Here is a 13,716-nt window from a genome sequence, read left to right as displayed (position 1 = left end):
AAAAGCACCCCCACCCCATTAATACAGAGGTCTTGCTACTTAATCTACTCACAAAGTCACTCAATACACAAATTAAGATGGGATTAAAGAAGATTCTGGGAAGATGGCAGGAGGCACCATCTTCCCACCATTCTGGGAAGATGGCAGGAGGCAAGAAACACCAGGAATCTGTCTCCCTACCTAGACAAAACTGACTGGCAGAATCTGTCTGCTGTGACTATGTTAGAACTCTATAGGGTCTGTTGAAAGCTTGTAACTTCCAGGGAAGACATGGACAGTAAATTGCAGTTAATTTTGTCAATTTCAGGTATTAGCACAGTAGCAGCACCTCCTTCATCCCAACTCCCAGCCATAGGGCAGGGAGCTGTGCACATGCAAATTACAGAAGCCATGGTAGGTAAAAAGGACCTTATCCTCCAAGTATCAGGGATCGGTGCTCTCATCACTAATTGCTGCTTCTGATCACAGAGGTGCAGACAAAGAGGAGGGTAGCCATTTGCCACTGTTGTATCTTCCCTCATTGTTGCAAGTTCCTCTGCATCAGAATGAAGTGACTTCCAAGGTATTTAAAAAGCCAGCTCCCTTTTTTATCTGTCATTTATCACTTTTTCCCATGATGGGAGCCAGACATTGAAGACTAGAACATTCAAAAATAACTACATATACAGGAAGAATTAGAAAGTGACTATGCATATCCAGGGAAAGGCTCAGAAAAGACATGAAAAAACCTTAAATTTACACCTCAGGCTGATCCTTGGCACAGAGACAACCTACAACAATCAAAAAAACGAAAACAAAAACAATAACAAAAATTAGGAAACTCCAGGGAAGGGAATAATATGATTTCCATATTACCATATTCCAAGTTACCATATTATGATTTAAATGTCCAGTGTTCAACAGAAAACTCCCAAAGCATTCAAAGATTCTCCATATCTTATTTAGTTCTTTGAGCATCTTTACAACAGTTTTTTTAATAAGTCTTTGTCTAATGATCTGTCATTGGGTCTTTTTCGGGACATTTTCTGTTGATTTCTTTTTGTTTCTTTCAGTAGGTGATATAGCAAAGTATGACATAAAACAATGCATGAACAAAATGGAAATAACAATAAAGAGATAGAAAATCTAAAAAGAAACTAAAAAATTCTGACGCTGAAAAGTAAATAACTAAAATGAAAACTTCAACTAGAGGGATTCAAAAGCAGATTTGAGTAGGCACAAAAAATAAACAGTGAACTGGAAGATAGGACAACAGAAATTAGAGTCTGAGGAGCAGAAAGGAAAAAGACTGAAGAAACGCAAACAGAGTCTAAGAGACCTATGGGCAGCATCAAGAGGACCAACATACACATCATGGGAACTAGAAGAAGAGCAAGAAAGGGGCAGAGAGAATATGTGAAGAAAGAATGGTTGAAAACTCCCCAAATTTCATGAAAGTCATGAACATAAACATCCAAGAGGCTCAACAAACTTTGAATAAGATGAACTCAACAGGCCACACAGAGACACAGAGATTCTTCAAAGTAGCAAGACAGAAGTGAATTGTCACATACGAGGAATCCTCAATAAGAACGTCAGCAGATTTCTCTTCAGAAACTTTGGAGGCTAGAAGATAGTGGATGGACATATTCAAAGTGCTGAAAGAAAAAACTGTCAACCAAGAATTCTATATTTGGCAAAAATATCCTTCAAAAGTAATGAAGAAATTAAGCCATTTCCAGATAAACAAAAGCTAAGGGAGTTTGTTTCCACTAGATCTGCCCTGCAAAAAACGCACAAGGGAGACCTACAAGGTGAAATAAAATGACATAAGAAAGTAACTTGAAGCCATATAAAGAAATAAAGGTAAATACAAGGGCAATTATAAAAGCAATATTTTTAACATTGGTTTGAAACTCCACTTTATGTTTTCTATCAAATTTAAGAGAGACTATTACATTTAAAGAAAACAATGAATTATCAGTGTAAAAGCTAAGTATTGCTGTAACTGTGGTGTATAACTCCAAATATTGTTTTCTACAAAATTTGAGAGACTAATACATTTAAAAGAAGTATTAATTTATGTTTCTGGGCAAACAATGTATAAAGATGTAATTTATCAACAAATGAAAGGGATGGGGTCAAAGCTGTAAAGAAACAGTTTTTGTATGTTATTGAAGTTAAGCTAGTTTAACTCCCAATTAGAGTGTTATAACTTTAGGATGTTAAGTGCAACCTCCATGGTAACCACAAAGAAAATAGCTATAGAATATAAATAAAAGGAAATGAGAAAGGAATTTAAACATTTTGTTACGATCAACTAAACACAAAAGAAGATAGGAATGCAGGAAATGAGGGAGAAAAGGCTATTAGGGACATACAAAAACAGCAAAATGACAGAAGTCTCTCCTTATCAGCAATTACTTTAAATGTAAATGGATTTAACTGTCCAACCAAATGACAGAGATTGGCAGAACAAATAAAAGCACAACCAAAGACACAAACAGGTTGAAAGTGAAAGGATGGAAAAAGACATTCCATGCAAAGAGCAACCAAAAGGGAGCAGGGGTGGCTATACTAATATCAGACAAAATAGACTTTAAATCAAAAAGAACATTATAATAAAAATATTATATATTAATAAACGGTTCAATAGGGCAAAAAGATACAACAATAAACATTTAGGTACCTAGTAACAGAACATCAAAATATATAAAGCAAAAATTGACACAACTGAAGGGAGAAATACAGTTCTACAGTAATAGTTGGAGACGTCAATACCTCACTCACATAATCAACAGAAGAACCAGACAGAATATAAAGAAATAGAGAATTTAACATAGTAAACCAACTAGACCAAACAGACATATACAAAACACTCTACTCAGCAACAGAACACACATTTTTCTGAAGTGCACATAGGATATTTTTCAGGACAGACCATATGGTAGGCCACAAATTAATCTCAATATAATAAAAAATATGGATATCATACAAAGTATCTTTGGCCACAATAAGATGAAATTAAAAATCAATAACAAAAGGAAAACTGGAAAATTAAAAAAATTTTTGGGAATTAACCAACTGATCAAAGAAGAAATCATGAGGGAAATTACAAAATACTTAGAGGGCAAAAACAACACAACATACCAAAACTTATAGCACACAGTGAAAGCAGTACTAAGGGGAAAATGTACAAACACCTGCATTAAAAAAAAAAAAGAAAGAAAAATCTTAAATCAACAACATAACTTTACAATTTAAGGAACTAGAAAAGAAGAACAAACTAAACCCAAACCTAGCAGAAGAAAGGAAATAATAAGGATGAGAGCAGAAACAAATTAGAGAACAGAAAAATAATAGAGAAAATCAATGAATCCAAAAGTTGGTTCTTCAAAAAGATTTTAATAAGTCCTTTAGCTAGAAGGACTAAGAAGAAAAAGAGAGAAGACGCAAATTGACACAAATTATAAAAATCAGAAATGAAAGTGGAGACATTACCATCAATTCTACAGAAATAAAAAGCATTATAAGAGAGTACTATGAACAATTGTACACCAACAAGTCAGATAACCTAGATTTAACCGACAAATTACTAGAAACATAAAACAGACCAAGACTAAATCAGAAATAAATAGAAAATTTGAATAGATATATAGCCAGTAAGTAGATTGGATCAGTAATTAAATGTCTCTCAATAAAGAAAAACCCTGGACCTGATGGCTTCACCGGTGAATTATATCAAACATTTAAAGAACTAATACCAATACTTCAAACTTTCCCAAAAGACTGAAGGAGTAAACACTTCCTAACTCATTCTATGAGGACAGCATTGTGCTGATACCAAAGCCAAAGACATTACAAGAAAACTATGTATCAATATCCTTTATGAATACTGATGCAAAAAATCCTCAACAAATGAATGCAAGGATGGTTAAACATATGAAAATTGATCAATGTAATATCCTACTTGAACAGAATAAAGGGGAAAAAAAATCCACATGATCATCTCAATTGATGCAGAAAAAGCATTTACCAAAATTCAACATCTTTTCATGATAAAAATACCTAACAAACAAGAACTAGAAGGAAACTACCTCAACATATTTGACAAAAGTGCCAAGACCACTCAGTGGAAGAAAGGAAAGTCTTTTCAACAAATGGTACTGGGAAACTGGATGTGTACAGGCAAAAGAATGAAGTTATTAGACCCTTACCTAACACCACATGCAATAATTAACTCAAAATGTATCAAGGACCCTAAGAAGATCTAAAACGATAAAACTCCTAGAAGAAAACATAGGACAAAAACTTCATGACACTGGACTTGGCAATGTTTTCTTGGATATGACACCAAAGGCACAGGTAACAAAAGAAAAAATAATGGTGCACTACTAATCACTTCTTCCCAACTCCACATGCAGTGACGTTATATTGACTGAAAACAGCCATGGTGGAAGTATGTTAAGCTATAAAGCATTTCCTCTCTCCAATCCCCCCACCCTCCCCCACCAAAAGCTGATTGTTAAATTTTACCAGCCTGTCACTGAATATCTTTGATAGTAAGTCTTGTTATTCTGCAATAAGTAACAAAGAAGGTAACAAAATAATGTCCTGCTTGCTTACAGACAAAGTGTGTTAGCACTTGGCATTTGACAAAGATTTAACTAACTGTTACAACAACCATTTTGCAATAATAATAATAAAATTCATAATTAAATTAGGTTTTGGAATTCAAGAAGTTAAAATTGGCATTATGGATTACTGCAACATATTTACTGTATTCATAAACAGTGGGAAAGAGATATGTATTTTAGAAAACTGTTAAATTGCAATTATTAAAAAAGAGAAGGACATAAAAAACGGAGTTTGGTCCTACAGTCATTACATGAAAATGTCACTAAATTAATCTTTAATACATGAAAATATTGCTGAATTAGCTCCTCTCTGAAACTTCCCAAAGTTGTTTTCCAATTATCTGTTAGATAAATAAAATTTCAACGTGACCTATACTCATCTATACCACTTATTTACAAATGGCCATCTATTTTTTTATAGAGGCTCCCAAAACACATAGAAAAATAAATTTTTTAAATGAGCTTTAAAATACACTGAGGAAATGGTAAGGATAATAAACTAGTTCTTTGACTCATACAAGTACCTATGCAAGAATGTGTTCCACCTAGAAGTCATATAGATACTGAGGTTGCACATCATACACATCATGTTGGTACAAAAACAAAATGCCACCTAATTATGAAGTAGATGTCAATTTATGTCATTAACTTTTATCTACAAAGTAATATTAGGAAATAAAATATATCTTACTGTTCATAGTATGTATTTAGCATACCATAAAAATAACTATCATTTAGGAAAAGGCTACTATGGCAGTAGCTATTCTGAATTTAGGAATAGGTAATGAGAAAGAAAAGTGCAGGTAATCTACTGACATAACCACTCACCATCTTTGTAGATAATTTAAAAACTATGCTTCCTAGAACATTCTGCATCACTCAGCATTACATAATTATCAAAGCCTCCATATCTAAGGCATAACAATTTCTCATCTAAGTCACACAATATATTAAAAAGTTGTTTTGCTTCTGACTTTAAGTAGCATTTAAAAAATAAATGCATTCTCATCACACTAAGGACAATATAAACCACACCTTTATTAAGTAATAGGGATAACAACTGTCCATCTCAAATTTTTAAAAAAGATCAATGAGGTTAAAAAGGTGTTAAAAAAAAAGTAGTTAAAAGAATGTCTCAAAAGGCTTCTACCTACCATGTGATCAAAACTAAATCTGCATTCCAGAAAGAACAAAAATAATTTTACGAGCTAGAAGGATTCTTAAAAGCTAGTGAATTATGCTGCCTCCCACTTCCACTGCCTCTTCTCAACTATATCAGAACAATGTGCTCTGACTTTAGTTCACTGCAATTTTCACTGTATTAATTCTGTATCTTAAGATCACAGTAACATTAACAGTAATAGGCATACAGGAAGCAGATTCAAAGTTTACCATATTTGTGATTGGAATAACTAGCAAACAAACTGTAGAAAATGGTAATTACATTTTTGCCAAGAGATTACAATCAACCAATCCAGCACTGCCAGGTGAATTATTTATGCTGTTGTAAAAATGAGGTACCCTGATAAATTACTTCTGGCCAATAGGGAGTTATATCTATTAATTACCAATAAAGTAAAGTAACAGGTGTTCTACAGGCCTGAAGTGGTTACATCTCTCCCAGAATACATGACCTGCACTCACTCTTAGAACTTTTTTACAAGAAAAGATCTAGTACAAAATGAAATGAATAATTTTAAGTTCTGTTAAGACTACCCTAAAAGCAACTGCCAGAAGCCATTAAAAGTATAACCGTAAAAATAGTCTGTAAACAGTTGTCAAACTTGAAACACATCTCTAGCTAATTCTAATTATTAGTTGACTATACTTCTTTCTGGGGTTAAGGAGTGATGTGAATTTCATCAGACCTCCATAGTAACCATGAAGGACATGTATAAATTAGAGAAAGATAAATTTGAAAGTAGATTAGTGGCCCTGCCCTTATTTCTACCCTAAAGAAGACAGGTGATATATTAAACTAATAAGCAGAAAAGATATTGAGTGTAAATAACAACTGTAAAGTGAATATTAAGTGTAAGAGTGACTCAACAAGAATAACTACAAAAGAATATGCTGCCAAAGTAACTTGACATCAATAACCCCTAATGGATCCACTAAGCCTGTGGCTAGTTAATGAAGAAGAAATTAAAGAGTCATGTTTTAGAATCAGTACTAGAATATTTTGAACTTTTGAATCATCTACAAGTATACTGGGATTAGAAAAGAATCACTATTTATTATAAACTATAAAAAAGTATAATGGAAAAAAATTTAACTAGAAAAAGCAACAACAAATTCAAAAGCACTTAAATGTTTTTATACTGACCGCCTCTAAAAGAAAAAACTTCAGACTTTTACATACCAATATACCTGACTAGGTTTGAGTAGAATATAGTCACTGCAAACAGACTGACTGGAACCACCTTTAGGAAGGGGACTTATACCAAAGGGAGGATATTAAGGGGTATTTGGTAGAACAGCTTTGCATTTTAATATGATAGACTCTAAATAGGTCTAAGTTGCTTAAGACATACAAGTCTTTTCTAGCTAGATAAATACTTTTGGAACCATGAATATTTTAATAAGATCTTGAAGTCTTTTGAGATAGTGGCAACAAAAAGAACGAATATTCTTTGTCTTTCTTCTATAAAGGTTAAATAGATATTATGAAAGAACAAACAAACAGATGCACAGGTGAACTCTGAATTTAAGGAAAGCAAAACTACTATTAGCATAAATATATTAAAATCTGATATAGATGAAGGGAGTCAGGGAAGAGAAGTGGTTTCCTTATAGTACCAAGCTAAGAGTTAAAAGAGAAAGGAAAAGAAGAAAGATGGTTAATGAGAATGGATATTCTTCACATGAGTAAAAAATTTCCAAAATAAAATAATTAAGATATGAATAACAGAAGGAACAGGAACAGTACACATACACTTCCCAAGAAGAAAAATGTTATTAAAGCGTAAGAGGAATTTTGGTATAGAAATTAATTAAGCTTGTGGGTTCTACAGCTTAGAATAGCTGGGTCCCATCCACTCTCCACCACTCATTACCCATCTGACTTGAGAATTAAATAAGGCAATACATACAGAGAACTCAAATAGTGTCTGACAACAGAGTAGATCTTCAATACATACTAGTAGCAATGGTGATTTTGGTCACAAGGTGATGCCACTAGCCCATAATAGTACAGTTGCTATGAAAGCCTGAGAGGTCAGTATTTACTTTTTTGAGTATGGGAGGGGGAGGAGTTTGAATGATAAATAAAGGTACTCAGGACCTCAAAGAGCTTGTGAATAGATTCCGTGAAGTTTAAGTTAATTGATTCTAAAGACAGTGAAAACATAATCTGCAACGCTTTTCCTTCTTCTGAAAGAAATTCTAGGATATATTACAGAGAAAAAAAGTGGGGGAGGGGACACCACAGTCACTAAATAACCAAAACTTCTGAAGATATATTCCAAGTTATTTTAGGAAATATAGAGCAAATTACTGGACTGTTGGCCAGAAGAATTTAAAATAGACCAAGCCAAAAATGGGTATAAGTACATTTCTGTTTCACTAATAACAACTAATAATTTGGGAGAGCAAAGTTAAAAATGTACTTTCAAACTACTATGTAACTTTATTATAGATGCTACCTTACAAGTAGATAATTACATGTTTACAAAAAGTATTATCTAAGATGTAGTAATAGTTGGTAACTAGACAAATTATTTTTGTAACTTTCTGAAATACCTTTGAATCATGGAAAAAGCATTTCATTTTTGAAATAAAATCTCTATATTCAAGTTAAATTACTTGATAACCAAAATCAGTAATTGGTATCTCAAATAGTTGCCTTGTATTATGAACTTTAGTTTTCTGGATGACATAAAAACTAGTATCCTTTATAAAGGACACCAGTGCATTCTATGAAATACGAAACTATATTGTTATCAAATAACACATTTTTACTAATTATCTAGTAATAAAAATTTGTGTTCAAAGCTGGATTCTGAGATGAATAAGATTTTAGAAAAAATTTTAAAAGTAACAGAAGGAACAGTGGTAGCGTTCCTTCTCAAATAATAACAGTTCAGCTACCACAAAAGGAAGGGAGGGAGCCACTATTTTAAAAATATGTCTATGTCATGAAAGAAAGACTGAGGAACTGCTCCAGATTAAAGGAGCATAAGGACACATGACAGCTAAACGCTACATGATCTTGTACTGAGAGAACAAAAATGTTGTAAGAACATTATTAGAACAGTTGGTGAAACTGGAATATGGACTAAAGACTGAAGTACTACATTCATGTTAAATTTCCTAAATAGGATAATTATACTGTGACTACATAATCAAAGCTGAAGGCAGAGCAAAGATTTAGAAAGTAATAACGAGTACAGTGTGGGACTTCCCTGGTGGTCCAGTGGGTAAGACCCTGTGCTCCCAATGCAGGGGGCCCGGGTTCGATCCCTGGTCGGGGAACTAGATCCCACATGCATGCTGCAACTAAGAGTTCACATTCCGCAACCAAGAAGTCTGCATGCTGCAAGTAAGAGTCCACATGCCACAATGAAGGTCCCGCGTGCCGCAACTAAGACCCGGCGCAGACAAAATAAATAAATAATAAAATAAATATTAAAAAACGAAGAATACAATGTAAGGTTTTATGACCTCAAATTTGAAAATCTAAGTGAAATAGCAATTTCCTAGAAAAATTATAACTTACCAAAACTGACTGAAAATATAAAACCATTAGAAACCTGTAACCATTAAAGAAACTGGATCAGTAGAAAATGATAGTGAAAGGCGACAAGATGAGGGAACAGGAGATGAGATACAAAACAGAGGAGGGAACTGTCACAATTTGAATACTGCTCTAACTCCTGGTGGCAAATTCTTAGGCACAGGCAATACGCCCCTGCTTCTTTACTTGGCTCTTTCCCAAGTCCCCACAGGCTGTCAGAACTCTGAATTGCTAGAATAAAACTAAATAAGCTTAAACAATTCTCTTCACCCTCAACTGGGTCTGCATAATTTGGAGAGGGGCCCATACAATTCTGATGGAATCAATCTCAGTGATCTAAGAATTTAACAGCCATGAACCTTTATTAACTGACTTACACAGCAATATCTATGTAACAAAAAAACCATTTAGAAACACAAGAATATCCAAAAACATCATGATAGTTGTAGGTCTTCAGCCTTTAAATTGAAGCAAACACACACACAAAAAGGATACATAAGATGTGAATAATTTAGTAAATAAGGTTAAACTTTATAAATTCAAACCTTCATATTACAGTGAATTGAAGTCTTTCAAAAGGTTACGGATGTTGGAACAAGGAAGGGTCTCAAATCAATAATTGAAGTTCCTACCTCAAGAAACTAGAAAAAGGAGAGCAAAATAAACCCAAAGCAAGATGAAGGAAGAAAATATCAAATAATAGAAATCAACAGAACTAGAAATTGAAAATAGATGGGGGGGAAACTCAATGAAACAAAAAGCTGGTCTAAAAAAAAGCAATAAAATTGATAAATCTCTAGTAAGACTGACAAATTAAAAATGAATACACAAATCACCAATTTTAGGAATGAGACGGGATATTGCTAAAGATCCTTGTAGCCTTTAAAACAGTACTTGAGATACTAAAAACAACTTTACACTCAAATTAGACAGCTTAGAAGAAACGGACCAATTCTTTGAAAATCACATTATAATCAAAACTCAACCAAGATAAAATAGATAAACCTAAATAGTTCTATAACCATTAAAGACGCTGATTTTGTAATTTAAAAGCTCTCAAAAAGAGATCACTTGGGAATTCCCTGGCAGTCCAGTGGTTAAGACTCCACACTTTCACTGCCAAGGGCCGGGGTTTGATCCCTGGTCAGGGAACTAAGACTCCACAAGCTGCAGGGCGTGGCCAAAAAAGAAAAAAAAAAAAGAGAGAGAGAGAGAGATATCTCTATACTGAGATGGTTTCACTGGAGAATTCTACCAAATATTTTCAGAGGAACTAACATCAAGTTTACAAACTCAGAAAACAGAAGAGGAGGGAATACTACCCAATTCATTTTATGAGGCCACCAATATCTTGATACCAACACCATACAAAGACAGTACCAAAAAAAGAGAAAACTACAGACCAGTATCTCTCATGAACTTAAACACAAAATTTCTCCAAAAATAGTAGCATATTAAACCCAACAATATACAAAAAGATTACACACCATGACCAAGTGGGACTTATTCCAGGAATACAAGGCTGGGTCAACATTAAAAAAAATCAATCAGTGTAATCTATGATGTCAACAAGCTAAAGATGTGATCATATCAATTGACACAGAAAAAACCTTTGACAAATTCCAACACCTATTCATAATAAAAATTATCAGCAACTCAATAAAAATCATCTATAGGGACTTCCCTGGTGGCACAGTGGTTAAGAATCCACCTGCCAATGCAGGGGACATGGGTTCGATCCCTGGTACGAAAAGATCCCACATGCCGCGAAGCAACTAAGCCCGTGTGCCACGACTACCGAGCCAGCGCTCTAGAGCCCACGAGCCACAACTACTGAAGCCCGCGCACCTAGAGCCCATGCTCTGCAATAAGAGAAGCCACCACAATGAGAAGCCTGCGCACTGCAATGAAGAGTAGCCCCCGCTCGCCGCAACTAGAGAAAGCCTGTGCACAACAACGAAGACCCAACGCAGCCAAAAAACAAAAAAAAAAATCATCTATAAAAAACTCTATAGCTAACATCATACTCAAGGGTGAAAGACTGAATATGTTTCCGTTAAAATCTGAATGAGGTAAGTAAGGATGTCCACTATGACCATTCTTATTCAACACAGAACTTAAAGTTCTAGCCACTGCAATAAGGAAAAAAAAAAAGAAATAAAAGGTATACAGATTGAAAAGGAAGAAATAAAGCTGTTCATATTTGTAGATGACATGATTGTCTACATTAAAAAATCCCAGGGAATCTACCACAAACCTCACAGTTCAGCAAGGTAACAGGATGCAAGATGAACACACGAAAATTAATTGAATTTCTATACACATACAATGAGCATGCACTAACCAAAATTATAAACACAATACTATCTACAATTGCTCCAAGAAAAATTAAACACTTAAGTATACACTTAACAAAACATATCTTTAGGATCTATACATTGAAAATTATAAAATGCTAATGAAAGAATTCAAAGACCTAAACTGGAGACATACCACATTCATGGACTGGAAGATTCAACACAGTAAATATGTCAATTCTCCCCAAATTGACCAATAGGTTTAATACAATTCTTGTCAAAATCCAGTAAAGATTTTTGTAGACATAGACAAGATCATTCTAAAATTTATATGGAAAGGCACAAACCCTAGAATAGCTGAAATAACATTGAAAAAGAAGAATAAAATGGGAGAAATCACTTTACCCACTATTAGGGCTTACAATACAGCTACAGTAAAACAGTATGTGATACCTATGGTGGGATAGACAGAGCAATGGAACAAAATGGAGAACCTACATAAAAATGCTTAACTGATTTTTTAAGAGTACAAAAGTAATTTAATGAAACGACAACTTTTTCAACAAGTGGTTCTGGAAAAAACTGGACATTTGTAGGCAGAAGAACTGAACCTTGACCTAAGTATCACACCTTATATAAAAATTATTTAAAATGGACCACAGGGGCTTCCCTGGTGGCACAGTGGTTGAGAATCTGCCTGCCAATGCAGGGGACACGGGTTCGAGCCCTGGTCTGGGAGGATCCCACATGCCGCGGAGCGACTGGGCCCGTGAGCCACAACTACTGAGCCTGCGCGTCTGGAGCCTGTGCTCCGCAACAAGAGAGGCCGCGATAGTGAGAGGCCCGCGCACCGCGATGAAGAGTGGCCCCCACTTGCCGCAACTAGAGAAAGCCCTCACACAGAAACGAAGACCCAACACAACCATAAATAAATAAATAAATAAATAAACCCAAAAGTTAAAAAAATAAATAAAAATTTAAAATGGACCACAGACTTAAATATAAAATGTAAAACTATAAAACTTAAAATAGGATAAATCTTCAGGACGCAGGATTAGGGAAAGTGTTCACGAACTTGACACCTAAAACGTGATCCATGAAAGGAAAAACTGATAAACTGAACTTCATCAAGTTAAAACTCTGCTCTGCAAAATATCCCGTGAAGGTTAAAAAGACAATCTGTAGACTGGGAGAAAATATTTAGAAACCATATATCCTGAAAAGGACTAGTATCTAGAATAAAAAAAAAAAACCTTCAAAACTCAACAGCAAAAAAACTAACAATCTAATGAGAAAACAGGAAAAGGACACAAACAGATATTTCACCAAAGAAGATACAAATAAGCACATAAAAAGATATTCAACCGTAGCCATTAGGGAAATGGAAATTAAAACTACAATGAGCTACCACTACACACCTATCAACACGACTAAAATAAAAAATACTGACTACACAAAATGCAGGCAAGAATGCCTAGAAACTGGATTGCTCATACACTGCTGGTGGAAATTTAACATGGTACAGCCACTCAGGAAGAAAGTCTGGCAGTTTCTTATGAAACTCAGCATAAAACTACCATACAACCCAGCAACTGTACTCTTGGTCATCTATCCCAGAGAAAAGTCAGCACCCAGATCTAGGACTTCCAAGTCTCCAGAACTGTAAGAAAATAAATTTCTGCTGTTTAAATCAGCCAGTCTGTTGTGTTTTGTTATAGCAGCCTGAGCAGACTGATACAAGAAGTCTAAATCATACCATCATAGTGTACACCTTAAACTTAAAAAAAAAGAAGCCTAGTACACAGAAGGGTCTCAAACAGCTGTTGATTAATTAAAAGAATAATATCAATCAACCAATCAACTAAAAGCATGCTACATTCAGATTATAATTTAGTAAGGAAATATTTAGAAAACTATTAAGTAAGGTCAATAATTTGAGATCAAAGATTTTGGGCTTTAGCTATTAGGGAGGCTATTATCCATTATAATAGTTTAATGGCAATGGGAATGTAATGGGAAGGTTGTGAGATATATCACAATCAGGTATAAAAGGGAAAGATGAAGCCAA

The 13,716-nt window shown here is 34.4% G+C and overlaps 1 protein-coding gene across 1 annotated transcript in view; it reads right to left on the bottom strand.

Annotated features, from left to right (window-relative positions):
- The window catches only part of SPRED1 (sprouty related EVH1 domain containing 1), a 116,918-nt gene that overhangs the window by 47,453 nt on the left and 55,749 nt on the right, over nt 1-13,716 (bottom strand). The window lies entirely within an intron of this gene.

The sequence above is a fragment of the Eschrichtius robustus genome, chromosome 1 (genome assembly GCF_028021215.1).
Source record: "Eschrichtius robustus isolate mEscRob2 chromosome 1, mEscRob2.pri, whole genome shotgun sequence".
NCBI lineage: Eukaryota > Metazoa > Chordata > Mammalia > Artiodactyla > Eschrichtiidae > Eschrichtius > Eschrichtius robustus.
Note: the sequence above shows the minus strand (reverse complement) of the source record. Positions and strands in the feature narration are given on the sequence as shown.